Source organism: Pseudorca crassidens, chromosome 1, assembly GCF_039906515.1.
Source record: "Pseudorca crassidens isolate mPseCra1 chromosome 1, mPseCra1.hap1, whole genome shotgun sequence".
In the NCBI taxonomy this organism is placed as follows: Eukaryota; Metazoa; Chordata; class Mammalia; order Artiodactyla; family Delphinidae; genus Pseudorca; species Pseudorca crassidens.
The window spans coordinates 74,761,124-74,784,201 of NC_090296.1; positions in this window are offsets into that span (position 1 = coordinate 74,761,124).

The window sequence follows — 23,078 nt, forward strand, 5'->3', positions numbered from 1 at the left end:
CGCAGGCTCAGCGGCCATGGCTCACGGGCCCAGCCGCTCCGCGGCATGTGGGATCTTCCCGGACCGGGGATGTCCCCTGCATCGGCAGGCGGACTGTCAACCACTGCGCCACCAGGGAAGCCCGCAGTAGCTCTTTTTTAACTACATGCCCTACCTGTTTGGCCGCAGTGATCCCAAAAGGCCTCGGATCTCACCGAAATCAATCAGTTCTCAAGAAAAGCTGGAAATGGCGGGAAAATATACAGCAAGCCTGGCACCGTCGAGAGGCAAGAGGCTGGGCGTGGCCGGCGACGCTGTGTGAGAGGCGTGGGCGGGGCCCAGGAGTGGGCGGGGTCCAGAGCATGCGCGAGGCGTGGGCGGGGCCGAGAGGCAAGACTGCGTTTTCTTAATAGTCCGGGAAAATCTACCTCATTTAAGATTGGGAACAAATAAGAAATATGATCTAATCCCATACATGCTATGGAAACAAGGTGAAAATAAACTTAATAATGTTCAAGCAGACAGTAACACACTAGAAAAATGTGGTCACAAAGCAGATGAAAACTTTAACTTAGTATTTTTTCTTCTCTCTTTTTTTAACCTAATATTTTTAAGGGAAATAAAATAATAGATGATTTGAAAGAAAAGCATAAATCAGAAATAGAAAAGCTAAAAAGTGATACGGGTAGAGAACAGTCGCATATTAAATGAGAACTAACCAGTCTCAGGAAAAAATTTTTTTAACTTTTTTCAGAAATAAAAAAAAGCACATTTAAGGGCTGAAAGGAGAATGGTTTTCTAAAAAGAAAGATAAAAATTTTCAAGAGAAAGTGATAGATATAGAGAACAAGCACACACATTTATCCCCACAAGGAAAACCAGAGCAATGTATCAGAACAAATATTTAAAACAAAATTTTGAGAAAATTTTCCTGAAATAAGACTTAAGTCTACATATCGCAAAGGCCTACAGTGTATAGGATAAAACTGACCCAGAACAGTTTAAACCAAAACATTTTCTAGTAAAACTATTAAATTAGTCTTTAAAGATAAGGAAAAACCCCTTTGAGCATCCAGACAAAAAGTCCTAGTCATTTATAAGGAAAAGGAAATTCGACTGGCGTCAGACTTCTTTACAGCATCATTTTATGCTAGAAACAATGAAACTGCATTTTCAAGATTCTCAAAAAGAAAATATGATCCAAGAATTTTATATCCCCTTATGCTGTGTTCAGGTGTAAAGGCTGCTGACAGAAAAATCTGAACATGAGCTTTTCCTGAGGAAGCTGCTAAGTAATGGTTCTCAAGCGTCTTGGTCTCAGAACTCCTTTACCTTTTAAAAAGTATTGAAGTATTGAATTCCCTGGCAGTCCAGTTGTTAGGACTGTGTGCTTCCATGGCCGGCACACAGGTTCCATCCCTGGTCAGGGAAATAAGATCCCCTATCCCTGGATGCTGTGTGACACAGCCAAAAAAAAAAGTATTGAAGACACCCTTCCCTACAGAGCTTTGGTTTCTGTGGATTGTATTATATCTATCAATGTTCACCATATTAGCAATTAAGATTGAAAAAATTTTTAATATTTTTTATTCATTTGAAAACAACAATAAAAATAAACCCATTAAATGTTAACATAACCTATGGGAAATAACTATATTTTCCCAAATAAATACAATTTAGTGAGAAGAGGGGTATTGTTTTTGTTTTACAGCTTTATCATTTCTTACTATCTGACCTAATAGAAAGCAGCCGGATTCACACATCTGCAATCACTCTGTTACAGTGTACTGTTTTGGTTGAAGTGTGTGAAGATCTGGACTCACTCAAATACGTAGCTGGAAAAGGGAGTAGTATTTTAATAGCTTATTTAGATACTTGTGAACATTTTTCTTTGATACTAAACCAAAATTCAAGAAGTGGGAGTTTGTTAAAAGCTAGCTGCAACGTGGGATCTGACACCATATCAATGAATGTGTAACATTTTGCATTAGACCAAATTTGTCATTTGGAAAATATTGGTTCACTGAGTTAAACACATTGACACATTTCATGATACAATATTAAATACTGACACACTCCATTATACAATATTTAAAAATCACTTTTATTTGTATCAACACCTATCTCACCAGAAAAGTCTTTGAGTATTGGGAACTTGTCAGGTTCACAGTTGCAGATACAAGTTTCCCAAAATTCTAATTTTCATCTGAAAATTTGAGTTTTATCATTGTCAATAAATACTAAGTCACTTGTTTTCCTTGAAGTGACAAGCTCATTTTGTGTATTTTTGAGAAAATGTCTACCAAATACCCAAATCTGAATAAGTATAGTTTGTTTGTTACTTGTTCTTTCAGGTTAAAAAGATGTTCCATTAAAAAGTGATTAGTTCAGCCCACAACTCAAACCATTGCATAGTTTTCCTAAATATAATCTTAATTCTACTTAAGCATTCTGGGTCATAGAAAAAGAAGAAAACTTACAAAAACATTTTATGAGATGAGCTTAGCAAAAAAAAAAAAATGATAAAGATTGCACACATACACACAAGAAAACTACAGAACAATCTCACTTGTGAATATTGGTGCAAAAATCTTAAATAAGATAGAAAATAGAATAGAATCCAACAACATATTTTAAAAAGTATACATTATGACCAAGTGATGTTCACTACAAAAACGAAAGGATTGGGCTTCCCTGGTGGCGCAGTGGTTGAGAGTCTGCCTGCGGATGCAGGGGACACAGGTTCGTGCCCGGGTCCGGGAAGATCCCACATGCCGCGGAGCGGCTAGGCCCGTGAGCCATGGCTGCTGAGCCTGCGCGTCCAGAGCCTGTGCTCCACAACGGGAGAGGGCACAACAGTGAGAGGCCCGCGTACCGCAAAAAAAAAAAAAAAAAAAAAAAAAAAAAAAACACAACGAAAGGATTGTTCAATATTAGGAAATCTATTAATGTAACTTATTATATTAAATAATATTTCTAAGAAGAAATATCATACGCTAATCTCCACAGTTGCCAATAAAGCATTTGTCATAATTTACATACATTTTTGATTTAAATTTTCAATGAAGTAGGAATCAATAGATATTCCCTTAATATGATTAAAAGATGTCTGTGTATGTGTATGCAAAATCCAGCATGTTTTTTATTTTTATTTTATTTACTTATTATTTATTTATTTTGGCTTTGCCAGGTCTTAGTTGTGGCACGCAGGATCTTTGTTGCATCATGTGGGATCTTTTAGTTGCGGCATGCGGACTCCTTAGTTGCAGCATGTGGACTCTTAGTTGTGGCATGCATGCAGAATCTAGTCCCCTGACTAGGGATCGAACCTGGGCCCCCTGCATTGGGAGCACAAAGTCTTACCCACTGGACCACCAGGGAAGTCCCCCGCATGTTTTTTACATGAGGGAACATTAGAGTCATTCTTGCTAGTCAAGAATGAGACAAGACTACCACTACCACTTAACATGGTATGGGAACACTAATTTAAAAGGATAAGATAAAAACACTTCTTTTAGCAGATTATATCATTGTATGTTGAAAAATCGGAGAGAATCAATCGAGAAACTACTGTAAATAATAAGAAAATCTAGTAAAGTAACAAGTTATAAACTTAACAGAAAGAAATATAGTAACCTTTCCATATTCAAATAATAATCAGGTAGAAGATGTAAGAGGACAGAAGACTATTTAAAATAAAAATAAAGATAAAATACTTAGGCAATAACTTAACGAAATATATATGAAGGAAATTTTAAACCATTATTGAAAGAGACAAAAGTCAACATAAATAAAATAACAAGTCAACATCATAATGTTGGAAAGGAAGAGTCAACATCCCAATGATGTCAGTTCTTCCTAATTTATAAATTTAACTTGATCCAAAACAAACAAAAAACACAGGTTGCCTTTCTAGAATTAAACAAATTGATTATAACTTTCATATGGAAAATATCCAAACAAACAAGAGTATCCAGGAAAACCCTGAAAATCTTTTAGTGTCATGTGGGGTGGGAAGCTAGCCACACCTAATATTAAAACATATTATAAAGTCTCTATAATTTAGAAAGTGTGCTATTGGTGCATGGGTAAACATACAGACCAGTAAAATAGAATAGAAAGTCCAGAAATAGAAACATGTACAGTTGAAATTATTAATTTGTGATAGAGGTGAGGAATTCAGTGGGGGCGGGGTGGGATTGAGGTTTTTTTGTTTTCGTTTTGGCCTCACTGCAAAGCCAGTGGGATGCGGGCTGACCAGGGATGGAACCTGAGCCCCTGGCGGTAGAAGCGCGGAGTCCTAAACACTGGACTGCCAGGGAATTCCCAGGATTGAGTTTTTTAATAAAGAGTTGAGAAAACTGGATAGCCATTTGGAAAAATATAACATTGGGTCTGTATCTCACACTGTTCACCAAGATAAATTTCAAGTGGATCGGAAATCTAAATGTAAAATGAAACATACAAGTACTGGAAGAAAACATGGGTGAACACCTTTACAACTGAGGATTAGGGGAACTCTTCCCATGATCCAAAAGTCTAGAAGCAATAAAAGAAAAGACTGATAAACTTGACTACATAGAAATAAAAGAAGACCTTTTAGATGTCCAAACTCTCTCTCTCTTTCTCTCTCTCTCTCTCTCTCACACACACACACACAGAGAGAAAAGCCCACTACAAATGAAATAAAAAAACAGTGACAAATTGGGGAATAACATCTTCAACTTAAATCACAAAGGGCTAATAGCTTTACTATACAAATAACTTCTAAAAAGAGAAAGCCGATGACAATAGAAATTTGAGCAAAAGACATAAACAGTTCATAGAAAAAAAAATTTTTAATGGCCCTTGAACATATTAAAAGATATTCAACCTCACTTTTAGTGGGATAAGCAAACAGAAACTCCATCAAAGTACTACTTTCCATCTCTCAGACTGGCTGATCCAAGTATTTCATAAGATATTGTGTTGGCAAGTTTAGGGAGCCACAGACACTCATATATTGCTGGTGAGAATGCCAAATAGTGTAACCACTCTGTAGTGAACATGGCCCTGTCTAGGAAAGTTACATATGTATTTATCTTTAACCCAGCAATCCCACTTCGAGGAATCTGTCTCAAAGATGCACTGGCAAAAATATGAGATCACTTATGAACAAGGTTATTCTTCGCAGTAGTATTTATAATAGCAAAAGATTGATAACTGTTTATCAGTGACAAATCACAGTTGAGTATTATGCACATATAAAAAGAAATGAGAAAGATCTTCATACACTAATATGAGGCAAATTTATTGTTAAATGAAAATAAAAGGTGTAGAAGGTTACATAATGTGCAATTCTTTGTTTGAGAAAGGGGAAATATAGGGACTTCCCTGGCGGTCCAGTGGTTAAGAACCCGCATTTCCACTGCAGGGGGCACAGGGTTGATCCCTGGTTGGGGAACTAAGATGGCGCATGCTGTGGTCAAAAAAAGGGGGGGAGGGATATATTAATAAATGCATATCAAAAAGAAACACTAGAAGATAAAACAGAAATTACAAAAAAAATTTACCTATGAAGATAGGAAGGGAACATTATAGAAGTAAAAATATGAAAGGAAGACTTCCCTGAATTTAACTTGTTATATAATTTTGTCTATAGAAATATAATTATTTTACATATTCAAAAATAGAATTGAAAAGCAACTCCTAAAAATTGAGGACTGAAACAAATGAAATTAACTGTACATAAGATTAGTAGCTTTTTAAACAATTTTATTGAGATAGAATTGGCATACAATCCACTGTATATATTTAAAATGCAAATTTGGTAAGTTTTGACATATGTATAAAGCCTTGAAGCCATCACTACAATAAAGATAGTGAAGGGCTTCCCTGGTGGCGCAGTGGTTGAGAGTCCGCCTGCCGATGCAGGGGACACGGGTTCGTGCCCCAGTCCGGGAAGATCCCACATGCCGCGGAGCAGCTGGGCCCGTGAGCCACGGCCGCTGAGCCTGCCTGTCCGGAGCCTGTGCTCCGCAACGGGAGAGGCCACAACAGTGAGAGGCCCGCATACCAAAAAAAAAAAAAAGAAAGAAAGATAGTGAAGATATCCATCATCCCCAAGTTTCTGCATGCTCCTTTGTAAACCATCCCTCCCAACCCTCCCCACACTTCTCTCCCCCGGTAACACACGTACTTTCTATCACTAGAGATTAGTTTGCATTTTCTGGAGTTTTATATACAAGAGTCACATAGACTTTTTTTGTCGGGCTTATTTCATTCAACATAATGATTTTGAGATCCATCCATGTTCTTGCATGTATCAATAATTCTTTCATTTTTGTTGCTGAGTGGTATTTTATCATATGTATATACCACAATTTGTCCATTCATCTGTTGATGGACATTTGAGTTGTTTCCAGTTTGGAGCTATAACAAATAAAGCTGCTATAAATGTTCCTGTACAAGTCTTTGTTTGGACATATGCCTTCTTTTCCCTTGGGGAAATACCTAGAAGCTGAATGGCTAGATCAAATAGTAGCTATGTGGGGTATATGTTTAACTTTTGAAGAAGCTGCCAAACTTTTCCAAAGTAATTGTACCGTTTTCCATTCCCACAAGCAATGTATGAGATTTCCAGGTTCTCCACATTATTGTCAGCACAGAATGTTCAGTCTTTTTATTTTGATTAATTCTAATAGGTGTGTAGTGGTTCTCGTTGTGGTTTGTGGTTGTTGTTGTTTTAATTTATTTATTTTTGGCTGTGTTGGGTCTTTGATTCTGCAAGCAGGCTTTCTCTAGTTGTGCTGAGTAGGGGCTACTCTTCATTACGGTGCGTGGGCTTCTCATTGCGGTGGCTTCTCTTGTTGAGGAGCACGGACTCTAGGCGTGTGGGTTTCAGTGGTTGTGGAGCATGGGCTCTAGTAGTTGTGGCTCTCGGACTCTAGAGCGCAGGCTCAGTAGTTGTGGCACATGGGCTTTGTTGCTCCACAGCATATGGGATCTTCCGGGACCAGGGCTCGAACCTGTGTTCCCTGCATTGGCAGGTGGATTCTTAACCACTGTGGGACCAGAGAAGCCCCTCTCATGGTGGTTTAATTTGTATTTCCCTAATGACTAATGATGATGAACACATATTCGTGTGCTTATATATAAGCAAATGAATGTGCGTGAAGTGTCAAAATCGTTGGCCCATTTTTAACTAGGTTGGGTTTTTTGTTTTTTTTTCATATTTTGAATTTTGAGAGTTCTTCATATATTCTGAAGAAACTTCTCTATCAAATATATTCCCAGTCTTTGGCTTGTCTTTTCAGTCTTTTAATAGTGGTTATTGAAGAGCAGAGGTGTTTTTTTGTTCTGTTTTGTTTCTTTTCTTTTCTTTTTTTGGCCGCACCGTGTACCCCTGGCAGTGAAAGCACCAAATCCTAACCACTGGACCACCAGGGAATTCCCCTTGAAGAGCAGGTTTTTACTTTTGTTGAAGTCCCATTTATCAATTTGTCCTTTTTTTTTTTTTTTGCATCTTTATTGGAGTATAATTGCTTTACAATGGTGTGTTAGTTTCTCCTTTATAACAAAGTGAATCAGCTATACACATACATATATCTCCATATCTCCTCCCTCTTGCGTCTCCCTCCCTCCCACCCTCCCTATCCCACCCCTCTAGGTGGTCACAAAGCACGGAGCTGATCTCCCTGTGCTATGCGGCTGCTTCTCACTAGCTATCTACCTTACGTTTGGTAGTGTATATATGTCCATGCCTCTCTCTCGCTTTGTCACACCTTACCCTTCCCCCTCCCCATATCCTCAAGTCCATTCTCTAGTAGGTCTGTGTCTTTATTCCCGTCTTACCCCTAGGTTCTTCATGACATTTTTTTTCTTAAATTCCATATATATGTGTTAGCATACGGTATTTGTCTTTCTCTTTCTGACTTACTTCAGTTTGTATGACAGACTCTAGGTCTATCCACCTCATTACAAATAGCTCAATTTCGTTTCTTTTTATGGCTGAGTAATATTCCATTGTATATATGTGCCACATCTTCTTTATCCATTCATCCAATGATGGACACGTAGGTTGTTTCCATCTCCTGGCTATTGTAAATAGAGCTGCAATGAACATTTTGGTACATGACTCTTTTTGAATTATGGTTTTCTCAGGGTATATGCCCAGTAGTGGGATTGCTGGGTCATATGGTAGTTCTATTTGTAGTTTTTTAAGGAACCTCCATACTGTTCTCCACAGTGGCTGTATCAATTTACATTCCCACCAGCAGTGCAAGAGGGTTCCCTTTTCTCCACACCCTCTCCAGCATTTATTGTTTCTAGATTTTTTGATGATGGCCATTCTGACTGGTGTGAGATGATAGCTCATTGTAGTTTTGATTTGCATTTCTCTAATTATTAATGATGTTGAGCATTCTTTCATGTGTTTGTTGGCGGTCTGTATATCTTCTTTGGAGAAATGTCTATTTAGGTCTTCTGCCCATTTTTGGATTGGGTTGTTTGGTTTTTTGTTATTGAGCTGCATGAGCTGCTTATATATTTTGGAGATTAATCCTTTGTCAGTTGCTTCATTTGCAAATATTTTCTCCCATTCTGAGGGTTGTCTTTTGGTCTTGTTTACGGTTTCCTTTGCTGTGCAAAAGCTTTTAAGTTTCATTAGGTCCCATTTGTTTATTTTTGTTTTTATTTCCATTTCTCTAGGAGGTGGGTCAAAAAGGATCTTGCTGTGATTTATGTCATAGAGTGTTCTGCCTATGTTTTCCTCGAAGAGTTTGATAGTTTCTGGCCTTACATTTAGGTCTTTAATCCATTTTGAGCTTATTTTTGTGTATGGTGTTAGGGAGTGATCTAATCTCATACTTTTACATGTACCTGTCCGGTTTTCCCAGCACCACTTATTGAAGAGGCTGTCCTTTCTCCACTGTACACTCCTGCCTCCTTTATCAAAGATAAGGTGACCATATTTGCATGGGTTTATCTGTGGGCTTTCTATCCTGTTCCATTGATCTATATTTCTGTTTTTGTGCCAGTACCATACTGTCTTGATTACTGTACCTTTGTAGTATAGTCTGAAGTCAGGGAGCCTGATTCCTCCAGCTCCATTTTTCGTTCTCAAGATTGCTTTGGCTATTCGGGGTCTTTTGTGTTTCCATACAAATTGTGAAAGGTTTTGTTCTAGTTCTGTGAAAAATGCCAGTGGTAGTTTGATAGGGATTGCATTGAATCTGTAGATTGCTTTGGGTAGTAGAGTCATTTTCACAATGTTGATTCTTCCAATCCAAGAACATGGTATATCTCTCCATCTATTTGTATCATCTTTAATTTCTTTCATCAGTGTCTTATAATTTTCTGCATACAGGTCTTTTGTCTCCTTAGGTAGGTTTATTCCTAGATATTTTATTCTTTTTGTTGCAATGGTAAATGGGAGTGTTTTCTTGAGTTCACTTTCAGATTTTTCATCATTAGTGTATAGGAATGCCAGAGATTTCTGTGCATTAATTTTGTATCCTGCTACTTTACCAGATTCATTGATTAGCTCTAGGAGTTTTCTGGTAGCATCTTTAGGATTCTCCATGTATAGTATCATGTCATCTGCAAACAGTGACAGCTTTACGTCTTCTTTTCCCATTTGGATTTCTTTTATTTCCTTTTCTTCTCTGATTGCTGTGACTAAAACTTCCAAAACTATGTTGAATAAGAGTGGTGAGAGTGGGCAACCTTGTCTTCTTCCTGATCTTAGTGGAAATGTTTTCAGTTTTTCACCATTGAGGACGATGTTGGCTGTGGGTTTGTCATATATGGCCTTATTATGTTGAGGAAAGTTCCCTCTATGCCTACTTTCTGCAGGGTTTTTATCATAAATTGCTGTTGAATTTTGTTGAAAGCTTTCTCTGCATCTATTGAGATGACCATATGGTTTTTCTCCTTCAATTTGTTAATATGGTGTATCACGTTGATTGATTTGCATATAATGAAGAATCCTTGCATTCCTGGAATAAATCCCACTTGATCATGGTGTATGATCCGTTTAATGTGCTGTTGGATTCTGTTTGCTAGTATTTTGTTGAGGATTTTTGCATCTATGTTCATCAGTGATATTGGCCTGCAGTTTTCTTTCTTTGTGACATCCTTGTCTGGTTTTGGTATCAGGGTGATGGTGGCCTCATAGAATGAGTTTGGGAGTGTTCCTCCCTCTGCTATATTTTGGAAGAGTTTGAGAAGGATAGGTGTTAGCTCTTCTGTAAATGTTTGATAGAATTCGCCTGTGAAGCCATCTGGTCCTGGGCTTTTGTTTGTTGGAAGATTTTTAATCACAGTTTCAATTTCAGTGCTTGTGATTGGTCTGTTCATATTTTCTATTTCTTCCTGATTCAGTCTTGGCAGGTTGTGCATTTCTAAGAATTTGTCCATTTCTTCCAGGTTGTCCATTTTATTGGCATATAGTTGCTTGTAGTAATCTCTCATGATCTTTTGTATATCTGCAGTGTCAGTTGTTACTTCTCCTTTTTCATTTCTAATTCTATTGATTTGAGTCTTCTCCCTCTTTTTCTTGATGAGTCTGGCTAATGGTTTATCAATTTTGTTTATCTTCTCAAAGAACCAGCTTTTAGTTTTATTGATCTTTGCTATCATTTTCTTCATTTCTTTTTCATTTGTTTCTGATCTGATTTTTATGATTTCTTTCCTTCTGCTAACTTTGGGGTTTTTTCATTCTTCTTTCTCTAATTGCTTTAGGTGCAAGGTTAGGTTGTTAATTTGAGATGTTTCCTGTTTCGTAAGGTAGGATTGTGTTGCTATAAACTTCCCTCTTAGAACTGCTTTTGCTGCACCCCATAGATTTTGCGTCGTCGTGTCTCCATTGTCATTTGTTTCTAGGTATTTTTTAATTTCCTCTGTGATTTCATCAGTGATCACTTCGTTATTAAGTAGTGTATTGTTTAGCCTCCACGTGTTTGTATTTTTTACAGATCTTTTCCTGTAATTGATATCTAGTCTCATAGCATTGTGGTCGGAAGAGATACTTGATACAATTTCAATTTTTTTTAATTTACCAAGGCTTGATTTGTGACCCAAGATATGATCTATCCTGGAGAATGTTCTATGAGCACTTGAGAAAAATGTGTATTCTGTTGTTTTTGGATGGAATGTCCTATAAATATCAATTAAGTCCATCTTCTTTAATGTATCATTTACAGCTTGTGTTTCCTTATTTATTTTCATTTTGGGTGACCTGTGCATTGGTGAAAGTGGGGTGTTAAAGTCCCCTACTATGAATGTGTTACTGTTGATTTCCCCTTTTATGGCTGTTAGTATTTGCCTTATGTATTGAGGTGCTCCTATGTTGGGTGAATATTTACAATTGTTATATCTTCTTCTTGGATTGATCCCTTGATCATTATGTAGTGTCCTTCTTTGTCTCTTCTAATAGTCTTTATTTTAAAGTCTATTTTGTTTGATATGAGAATTGCTACTCCAGCTTGCTTTTGGTTTCCATTTGCATGAAATATCTTTTTCCATCCCCTCACTTTCAGTCTGTATGTGTCTCTAGGTCTGAAGTGGGTCTCCTGTAGGCAGCAAATATATGGGTCTTGTTTTTGTATCCATTCAGCCAATCTGTGTCTTTTGGTGGGAGCATTTAGTCCATTTACATTTAAGGTAATAATCGATATGTATGTTCCTATTCTCATTTTCTTAATTGTTTTGGGTTCGTTATTGTATGTCTTTTCCTTCTCTTGTGTTTCTTGCCTAGAGTATTTCCTTTAGCAGTTGTTGTAAAGCTGGTTTGGTGGTGCTGAACTCTCTCAGCTTTTGCTTGTCTGTAAAGCTTTTAATTTCTCCATCAAATCTGAATGAGATCCTTGCTGGGTAAAGTAATCTTGGTTGCAGGTTTTTCTCCTTCAACACTTTAAATATATCCTGCCAGTCCCTTCTGGCTTGCAGAGTTTCTGCTGAACGATCAGCTGTTAACCTTATGGGGATTCCCTTGTGTGTTATTTGTTGTTTTTCCCTTGCTGCTTTTAATATGTTTTCTTTGTATTTAATTTTTGACAGTTTGATTAATATGTGTCTTGGCATATTTCTCCTTGGATTTATCCTGTATGGGACTCTCTGTGCTTCCTGGACTTGATTAACTATTTCCTTTCCCATATTAGGGAATTTTTCAACTATAATCTCTTCAAATATTTTCTCAGTCCCTTTCTTTTTCTCTTCTTCTTCTGGAACCCCTATAATTCGAATGTTGGTGCATTTGATGTTGTCCCACAGGTCTCTGAGACTCTCCTCAGTTCTTTTCATTCCTTTTTCTTTATTCTGCTCTGCAGTAGTTATTTCCACTATTTTATCTTCCAGGTCACTTATCCGTTCTTCTGCCTCAGTTATTCTGCTATTGATCCCATCTAGAGTATTTTTAATTTCATTTATTGTGCTGTTCATCGTTGTTTGTTTCATCTTTAGTTCTTCTAGGTCCTTGTGAAATGTTTCTTGCATTTTGTCTATTCTATTTCCAAGATTTTGGATCATCTTTACTATCATTATTCTGAATTCTTTTTCAGGTAGACTGTCTATTTCCTCTTCATTTGCTAGGTCTGGTGGGTTTTTATCTTGCTCCTTCATCTGCTGTGTGTTTCTCTGTCTTCTCATTTTGCTTATCTTACTGTGTTTGGGGTCTCATTTTTGCAGGCTGCAGGTTTGTAGTTCCCGTTGTTTTTGGTGTCTGTTCCCAGTGGCTAAGGTTGGTTCAGTGGGTTGTGTAGGCTTCCTGGTGGAGGGGACTAGTGCCTATGTTCTGGTGGATGAGGCTGGATCTTGTCTTTCTGGTGGGCAGGTCCATGTCTGGTGGTGTGTTTTGGGGTGTCTGTGGACTTATTACGATTTTAGGCAGCCTCTCTGCTAATGGGTGGGGTTGTGTTCCTGTCTTGCTAGTTGTTTGGCATAGGATGTCCAGCACTGTAGCTTGCTGGTCGTTGAGTGAAGCTGGGTGCTGGTGTTGAGATGGAGATCTCTGGGAGAATTTCACCATTTGATATTATGTGGAGCTGGGAGGTCTCTTGTGGACCAGTGTCCTGAAGTTGGCTCTCCCTCCTCAGAGGCACAGCACTGACTCCTGGCTGCTGCACCAAGAGCCTTTCATCCACACGGCTCAGAATAAAAGGGAGAAAAAGTAGAAAGAAAGAATTAGTAGAAGTAGAAAGAGAGAAAGAAAGGACGGAGGGAGGGAGGAAGGAAGGAAGGAAGGAGGGAAGGAAGGAAAAAAGAAAGGAGATAAAGTAAAATAAAATAAAGATAAAATATAATAAAGTTGTTAAAATAAAAAAATAATTATTAAGAGAAAAAGAAAAGAAAAAAATTTTTTAAACGGACGGATAGAACCCTAGGACAAATGGTGGAAGCAAAGCTATACAGACAAAATCGCACACAGAAGCATACACATACACACTCTCAAAAAGAGGAAAAGGGGGAAAATATCATAAATCTTGCTCTCAAAGTCCACCTCCTTAATTTGGGATGATTCGTTGTCTATTCATGTATTCCACAGATGCAGGGTACATCAAGTTAATTGTGGAGCTTTAATCCGCTGCTTCTGAGGCTGCTGGGAGAGATTTCCCTTTCTCTTCTTTGTTCTCACAGCTCCCAGGGGCTCAGCTTTGGATTTGGCCCCGCCTCTGCGTGTGGGTCGCTGGAGGGCGTCTGTTCTTCGCTCAGACAGGACGGGGTTAAAGGAGCCGCTGATTCGGGGGCTCTGGCTCACTCAGGCCGGGGGGGAGGGAGGGGCACGGAGTGCGGGGCGAGCCTGTGGCGGCAGAAGCCAGCGTGACGTTGCACCAGCCTGAGGCGCGCCGTCCGTTCTCCCAGAGGAGTTGACCCTGGATCCCGGGACCCCGGCAGTGGCGGGCTGCACAGTCCCCCCGGAAGGGAGGTGTGGAGAGTGACCTGTGCTCGCACACAGGCGTCTTGGTGGCGGCAGCAGCAGCCTTAGCGTCTCCTGCCCGTCTCTGGGGTCCGTGCTTTTAGCCGCGGCTCGCGCCCGTCTCTGGGGCTCCTTTAAGCAGCGCTTTTAATCCCCTCTCCTCGCGCACCAGGAAACAAAGAGGTAAGAAAAAGTCTCTTGCCTCTTCGGCAGGTCCAGACTTTTCCCCGGACTCCCTCCCGGCTAGCCGTGGCGCACTAACCCCCTGAAGGCTGTGTTCACGCCGTCAACCCCAGTCCTCTCCCGGCGCTCTGACCGAAGCCCGAGCCTCAACTCCCAGCCCCGCCCGTGCCGGCGGGTGAGCAGACAAGCCTCTCGGCCTGGTGAGTGCCGGTTGGCCCTGATCCTCTGTGCAGGAATCTCTCTGCTTTCCCCTCCGAACCCCTGTTGCTGCGCTCTCCTCCGCGGCTCCGAAGCGTTCCCCCTCCGCCACCCACAGTCTCCGCCCGCGAAGGGGCTTCCTAGTGTGTGGAAACCTTTCCTCCTTCACAGCTCCCTCCCACTGGTGCAGGTCCCGTCCCTATTCTTTGGTCTCTGTTTATTCTTTTTTCTTTTGCCCTACCCAGGTACGTGGGGGCTTTCTTGCCTTTTGGGAGGTCTGAGGTCTTCTGCCAGCGTTCAGTAGGTGTTCTTTAGGAGTTATTCCGCGTGTAGATGTATTTCTGGTGTATCTGTGTGAAGGAAGGTGATCTCCGCGTCTTACTCTTCCGCCATCTTCCTTATCAATTTGTCCTTTAATGAAGCATGCTTTTGGTGTCATATCTAAGAAGTCTTTGCCAAACTCAAGGTCACAAGGATTTCCTCCCATATTTTCTTCTAAAATGCTAGAAATCTAGACTTACAGTTTTGTATTCACATTAGGAATATGATTCATTTTGAGTTAATTTTTCTATATGATTTGAGGTATGGATTAAAGTCCTTGTGTGTGTGTGTGTGTCTTTTGTTTTTGTTTTCTTCATATAGATATCCAATTGTTCAAGGACCATTAGTTGAAAAGATCTTTTTTAAACTAAATTGCCTTTGTCAAAAGTCAGTCGTCTATGAGAAAACAATTCCATTTACAAAAGCATCAAAAAAGAATAAAATACTTAGAAATAAATTTAACCAAGGAGATGCAAGACTTGTACATAGAAAACTACTTAATATTGCTGATAATATTACCCAAAGTGATATACAGATTCAATGCAATCCCTATCAAAATCCCAATGGTGTTTTTTGCAGAAATTGAAAAACTCATCCTAAAATTCATATGGAATTTCAAGGGATCCAGAATAGCCAAAACAATCTTGAAAAAGAAGAATAAAGTTGGAGGAGTTACAATTCCCAAATTTAAAACTTACTATACAAAGTTACCATTATCAAAACAGTGCAGTGCTGGCATAAGGATAGACATATAGACCAATGGAGTAGAATTAAGAATCCAGAAATAAACTCTCACATCTATGGTCAATTGATATTCAACAAGGATGCCAAGACCCTTCAATGGGGGGAAAAATAATCCCTTCAACAAACTGTGCAGGGAAAACTGGATATCCACGTGAAAAAGAATAAGGTTGGAACCTTACCTTACACTATATACAAAAATTAACTAAAAATGGATCAAATATCTAAATGTAACAGCAAAAAACATAAAATTCTTAGAAGAAAATTTAGGGGCAAGTCTTAATGACCTTGAATTTGGCCATGGTTCCTAACTATGACAAAAGCACAGACAATAAAAGAAAAAGTGGACAAATTGGACTTCATTAATATTAAAAACTTTTGTGTATCAAAAGACACTATCAAGAGAGCAAAATGACAGCACACAGAATGAGAGAAAATATTTGCAAATCATATATCTCCTACAACTTAACAACAAAGACACAAACAACTCAGTTAAAAAATGGGCAAAGGACTTGATTAGACATTTCTTGATTAGACAGATGGCCAATAGACACATGAAAGGATGCTCAATATCATTACTCATGAAGGAAATGCAAATCAAAACCACAGTGAGTTACCATTTCACACCTATAAGGATGGCTATACTTTTTTTTAAAGAAAGCCATAGTGTTGGGGAGGATGCAGAGAAATTGGAACCCTTGTATATTGCTGGTGGGAATGTACAATGGTGCCTTTGCTGTGGAAGACAGTTTGGTGGTTCCTCAAAAAGTTAAACATAGAACTACCCTACCATATGACCTAGCAATTCCATGCCTAGGTATATACCCCAAAGTATTGAGAACATGGATTTAAACAGGCACTTGTACATCAACGTTCACAATATTGATGCAGCATTATTCATGATAGCCAAAAGAAGGGAACAACCCAATTGTCCAACAATAGATAAATGGATAAACAATGTGGTATATACATACAATGGGATATTTTTCAGCAATAAAAAAGAATGAAGTTCTGATACACACCACACCATTAATGAACCTTGGAAACAATGGTAAATGAAATAAGCCAGACAGAAAAGGACAAATATTGTATGATTCCATTTATGTGAAATATCTGGAATAGTCAAATTCATAGAGACAGAAAATAGATTAGAGGTTAACAGAGGCTGAGAGAAGGAGAGAATGGGAGTTGTTGCTTAATAGGTACAGAATTTCTGTTTGAGGTGATGAAAAATTATGGAACTAGAGGTGATGGTTGTACAACGTTGTGATGATATAATTTAAAAATGAATACTACTTGGTTAAGGTAGTGTTTCCCAGGTTTCCCCACTTTAAAGTTAATGTTTTCCCTTTCTGTATTCTTTGGAAGCAAGACTGCAAGTCCAGCGCAGCCTCAAAACTAGAAAGAAGTGTTTAAGTACCACCTCTTATAAGGAAGAGTATCTCCATACATTACTTGGAATTCTTCTGTAAAGGTTTGCTTCTACTCCACCAGTTAGTTATGTATTCAGTCATTTATGTGTCTCAGTATGGACTCATGTACATTTATTTTATACTTTGGATTATAATCTAATAGTACATTATTTATTTTGTTGCTCAAATTATTCCATTTGGCCATTGGGAAAATCTTTCAGGTGGACTCCTACATCCTTTTAAAATTTTAAACATTTCCTTTTTGGTACTACAAGATGCTCCAGAATTATTTTGTATTTTCCTTGCCCCAGCTCTAAAATTAGACATTTCTCCAAGGATCTTTGGTTACCTTTATTGGAGAATGGTATTTTGAAACCAAAATTTGGACATAAGGTGTTCTCATCGCTATGGAGATGTCATTGTTTCTAGGCCCTTTCAGTGGACAGAGCTAGGTAATATATGTACGTATACTAACTTGTGGATACACACTTTTTCTCATTGTTTCTGTCTGTTTATTTCTACATATATTAAGCTAAACATGAGTTCATGCTGATGTCTCCAAATCTATTTCCAGTACCACAGGGTTCATTCCAGTCTTCCCTTCTTGCTTTCTCCCCGTCTTCTCTTTCTGACAGTGAGAACCCTAGCTCCCAACACCCATTATACATTTACTTATTTGATCAACCCCAGTATACATGTAAAGCAGTTTTTTAAAAAAATTGATATCAAAGAATTATCCTTAATTTTTAGGTGTGATAATGACCTTGTAGTTATATAAGAAAATGTCTGTATTTTTAAGAGATGCTTGTTGAGATATGTTGGATAGAATGTCTGGAATTTTCTTTAAAATATGCTGCAAGGGAATTGCCTGGCGGTCCAGTGGCTAGGATGCGCTTTCACTGCCAGAGTTCCACCCCTAGTCAGGGAACTAAGATCCTTCAAGCCACGAGCGCAGCCAAAAATAAAAAAGTGATAGGACTTCCCTGGTGGCACAGTGGTTGCGAGTCCGCCTGCCGATGCAGGTGACACGGGTTTGTGCCCCAGTCCGGGAAGATCCCACATGCCGCGGAGCGGCTGGGCGCGTGAGCCATGGCCGCTGAGCCTGCGCGTCCGGAGCCTGCGCTCCGCAACGGGAGAGGCCACAACAGTGAGAGGCCTGTGTACCGCAAAAAATAAATAAATAAATAAATAAATAAGAATCCACCTGCCAACGCCGGGGACATGGGTCCCATCCCTGGTCAGGGAAGATCCCACATGCCGCGGAGCAAGTGCGCCACAACTACTAAAGCCAGCACACCTAGAGCCGTGCTCCACAACAAGAGAAGCCAGTGCAATGAGAAGCCCGCACACCGCAAAGAAGAGTAGCCCCCACTCGTCGCAACCAGAGAAAGCCCGCGTGCAGCCAAAAATTAAATATATACATATATATAATTTCAGACTTACAAAAAAGTGAAAATATAGAAGAATCCCTGTTTACTTTAATCCAGATTCCCCAAATGTTAACATTTTACCACATCTATTATTTTTTCTGTTCCGTTTGAGAATCCGTTGCAGACATAAGGCCCCATTACTCCTAAATATTTCACTGTGAATTTCCCATAAACAAGGACATTCTCTCCCATAAAGTCAGTACCATTATCAAAATCAAAGAATTAACATTGATATGGTACTATTATCTAATCTAGAAACCTTATTCAAATTTCACCAATTCTTCCACAAATGTCCTTTATAGAAAGAGAAGAAATGTTTTTTTCTATCCAGGCTCACATGTTGCATTTAGTTTTGAAAAAAATGAAAACACAAGTTTATAAATTGGAAAATGAAAACCCATCACCCCGACCCTATTCCCCAAAGACAAACATGGTTGACAGTCTTTATGTAAATCCTTCCAGAATTTCTTTCAATGCATATACCACCACACAATACACATATGTTATACGCATTTAAACAAAAATGTGATATTATACACATAAGATCAATTTACAATTTGTTTTCAGTTAATATTTTTATTTTTATACATCATTCTTTTTATTGTTTTTATTGGAGTGTAAGTGCTTTACAATGTTGTGTTAGTTTCTTCTGTACAATGAAGTGAATCAGCTATATGTATACCTATATCCCCTCCCTCTTGGACTCTCCTCCCACCCCCCATCCCACTCATCTAGGTCGTCACAGAACATGGAGCTGAGCTTCCTGTGCTTTATAGCATGTTCACGATAGCTATCTATTTTACGCATGGTAGTATATATATGTCAATCCTAATCTCCCATTTCATCCCACCCTCCTCCTCCTCCCATGTCCACACATCCATTCTCTACCTCTGTGTCTCTAGTCCTACCCTGCAAATAGGTTCATCTGTACCATTTTTCTAGATTCCACATATATGCATTAATATACAATATTTGTTTTTTCTCTTTCTGGCTTACTTCACTTTGTATGACAGACTCTAGGTCCAGCCACATCTCTACAAATGACCCAGTTTCTACATCATTCTTTTTAAAGTTTGCATGCTTTGATTAGTAATAATTTAATTAATCTCATATTGATGGACATACAGTGTTTCCAATTTTTAATTATTGCTAAAACATGATGTAATAAACATCTTTACATTCATTTATCTTTAAGCACCATGCAATTATTTCTGTAAGTAATTTTCTAGACATACAAGTGTTCATTGAGTATATATTTTATAAATATACCTTGAATCCATCATCTTTCTATTTTCATCACTCTTGCTTTGTTTCTCTTTATTCCTTATTTTGATTACTCTAATCACCTCTTAACTGTTCTCTGCCTATAGATTTGCCCAATCAATTCCATCCTACCAAGCTGCCAGATCCAATCACTGTTCTGCTTAAAACTGCCCAACACTTTCAAGACAATTTACTGAGTATGGCACTAAAGCTCTTCATGATCTGCATTTTTTTTTTTTTGCATCTCTCAATGTTTGATCAAGAGGATGGTGCACTTCAGTCACAATGAATTTATTTATTTATTTTAATTAATTAATTTATTTTTATTTTTGGCTGCGTTGGGTCTTCGTTGCTGCACGCGGGCTTTCTCTAGTTGCGGCGAGCAGGGGCTACTCTTTGTTGAGGTGCGCAGCCTTCTCATTGAGGTGGCTTCTCTTGTTGAGGAGCACGCGCTCTAGGCGCACGGGCTTCAGTAGTTGTGGCATGGTGGGCTCAGTAGTTGTGGCTCGCGGGCTGTAGAGCACAGGCTCAGTAGTTGTGGCGCATGGGCTTAGTTGCTCCGTGGCATGTGGGATCTTCCCAGACCAGGGCTTGAACCCGTGTCCCCTGCATTGGTAGGTGGATTCTTAACCACTGCACCACCAGGGAAGTCCTAGTCACACTGCATTTAAATCACACTCTCCTGCTGGTGTGCCTTTTGGGCAAGCTGTTTCCTTTGTTTGGCATATTCTCCAGGTTAACTTCTACTCGTCCTTCCAGACTCAGCTCAGAGATCACTTTCTCCAGATGCCTATTCTGGCCTGCCCACTGAGGGGTGCTCCCAGAGCAGCCTTTGCATGTCACTATCATGACCCTTGTCCCATTGTGTTCACTTCCGTCTTTAACCAAACTGGGTCTATATTTTTACTTTGGGCTTACCAGTCCTTCCACAGTGTCTGATATGTGGTAGGTGCTCAGTAAATATTTGATAAACAATGGAATAGGAAAGGAAATTATCAGGGAGAATTTTACCTTGCTTCAAGACACACTTTAGCACACTCAAACAGGAATACATCTCAATGGGAGAAGAGAAATTTAGGAATAAAATGAAGATTAGTGGTTAATACCACCAGGAACTATGGGAGAAGGATCTATCTGGTAATTATAATCATTCAGCCAACAAATATTTACTAAGCAAATGCCAGGGACCAAGCACTATTCTAGCCCCTGGGGATATGGCAAGGGAGAAGACAAAGTCATGGCTCTCTTGGAATCTGCATTCTCCTGGGATATTCATGGGGCAATTTTATCTAAGTTTCCACTCTATCCCAGGCACAGATCTAGGTGGGGATAGGGGTGTAGTACAAAGACATAAGAAATTTTATCTGTCTCTTCAAAAAGCCTATGGCTGAATAAGGAATCCAAATATATACAGATATAATTACACACACTACAAAACAGAATATATGATCATTTCAAAACCATTAATTAACCCAGTCAACAAATGTTATTGAGCATCTATATTATGTACCCTCTGTACATGGTAATAGATATGGCTCTTGCCTCCAAGTCACTTCCAGTATAGTAGGAGAGGAAGACATTTTCTTTAATCTCAATAATAGGTATATAACTATTAAGTACTTTAAGTACTGTCATATAAGACAAAGCACCAGTTACTATGGGAGCATACAGTCCGGGAAGGCTTCCCTGAGGAAGTAGGGAATGCTATGAGAACACAGAAAAAAAGAGAGATAAGGTCAATTTGGGCAGGTTTCCTAGAGGAACAGGCATTTGAATGAGCCTTAAAAAATGGGAAAGTTTTATCCTGCAGGTGGAGAGGAGGGGCATTCCAATCAGGGGAAAAGCATCAGTAAACACATTAGTATGGGAAAGTACAGTCTGGTCCAGTGTGGCTAAAGGGAAGAGTGAATGGGACACCAAAAGGATGATGAGGATAAGAAGATATTATGGGGAAGAAGCTAGAGAGATGGATTGATGCCTCCATCCAAGAGTTTAGACTTTATTTGTTAAGCTAGTGGTTCCCCCAACCATTAGGCAGATCCATCTTAATGAGAATCTCAGAGGGAATTTTGTGGGTAAAATGAAAGTCAGCCATTGCATGGAGTTGCCACCAGAGGGTACCATAGGAGAAGGTCTACCTGAGCACTTCCCTGTGGCCAGTATATTTTTTAATTTTAAAAGCTCCTTGGGTGATTTTGATGCTCACTCAGCCAGCCTTAGGGACCACTGCTTTATACAATAGAGAACCATCAGAGGCTTTTAAGCAGGATAGAAACATGATCAACCCCGTGTTTTATGAAACATAACTCTGGGGACAGAATGAAGGGATGGAAGGTTGCAGATGGGGGATTAAGTGGTAGGCTATTGCAATGGGACTGGATGAATAGTTCTGGAGTAGGGCAGCAGCTATGGGATAGTAAGACAGCTGTGAGACAATTTCAGAGGCAGAACCAACAGGACTTGGTGACCAATTGGATATGGGGTTAAAAAGGGAGAGGGAGGGAAAAAGATGAAGTCCTCAGGCCTGGGTGATTGAGATCATGATGCTATGATAACGTGATACTATGGCCATGACAAAATGAGGAACACAGGAATTTGGTTTTGTCTGGGGAACTGAGAGGAGTTTGGTTTTGAACCCAGTAACTGGCATGACCTAATGGGGCTATTACCTGGCCTCAGAACTGGGTCCTATCTTCTCACTCTAATTCCCCTTTCTGAGTATAGTAATTGTAATTTTTTGGAAGTTTTCTTCTGCTTCTTTCTTTCTTTCTTTCTTTCTTTCTTTCTTTCTTTCTTTCTTTCTTTCTTTCTTTCTTTCTTTATTCATGGCTGTGTTGGGTCTTCGCCTCTGTGTGTGGGCTTTCTCCAGCTGCAGCAAGTGGGGGCCACTCTTCATCGCAGTGCACTGGGCCTGTCACTATCACGGCCTCTCCCGCTGCAGAGCACAGGCTCCAGATGCGCAGGCTCAGTAGTTGTGGCTCACGGGCCTAGTTACTCCGTGGCATGTGGGATCCTCCCAGACCAGGGCCCGAACCCGTGACTCCTGCATTGGCAGGCAGACTCTCAACCACTGCGCCACCAGGGAAGCCCTTCTTCTGCTTCTTGCATCACCTATGTTTGTTATTGTCATGCTGGAGCTTTCCTCAAATGTCCAGTGATCCTTTGTTGGGGAGTCAAGATGTTGCAGGAAAATAGGGCATGATAGGCTGGTCAGGTCCCAGGTCTCAGGTGAGTCCCCGGAATGGGCCACCAAGTGAGGGTCCTGGCTTTTCAGAGCAAAAATTCAAGAGTGAGCCACAGTAAAGTGAAAGCAGGTTTATTTAGAGAGGAATACACTATTCCATAGGCAGAATGCTGTCCACCTCAGAAGGCGAGAGTGGCCCTGGGCTGCAGGGGTGGTTAGTTTTTATGGGCTGGGTAATTGCCTATGCTAAGTGGGAGGAATATTCTAACTGTTTTGGAGAAGGGGAAGCAGTTTTCAGGAATTGGGCCACCGCCCACTTTTTGGCCTAAAATGGTCAGCCTCTGTCGTCATGGCGCCAGTGGGTGGCTGTCATTTAGCATGCTAATATATTACAATGAGCATACAATGAGGCTCAAGGTCTATTGGAAGTTGAATTTTCCGCCATCTTGGGCCTAGTAGGTTCTAACCAGTTT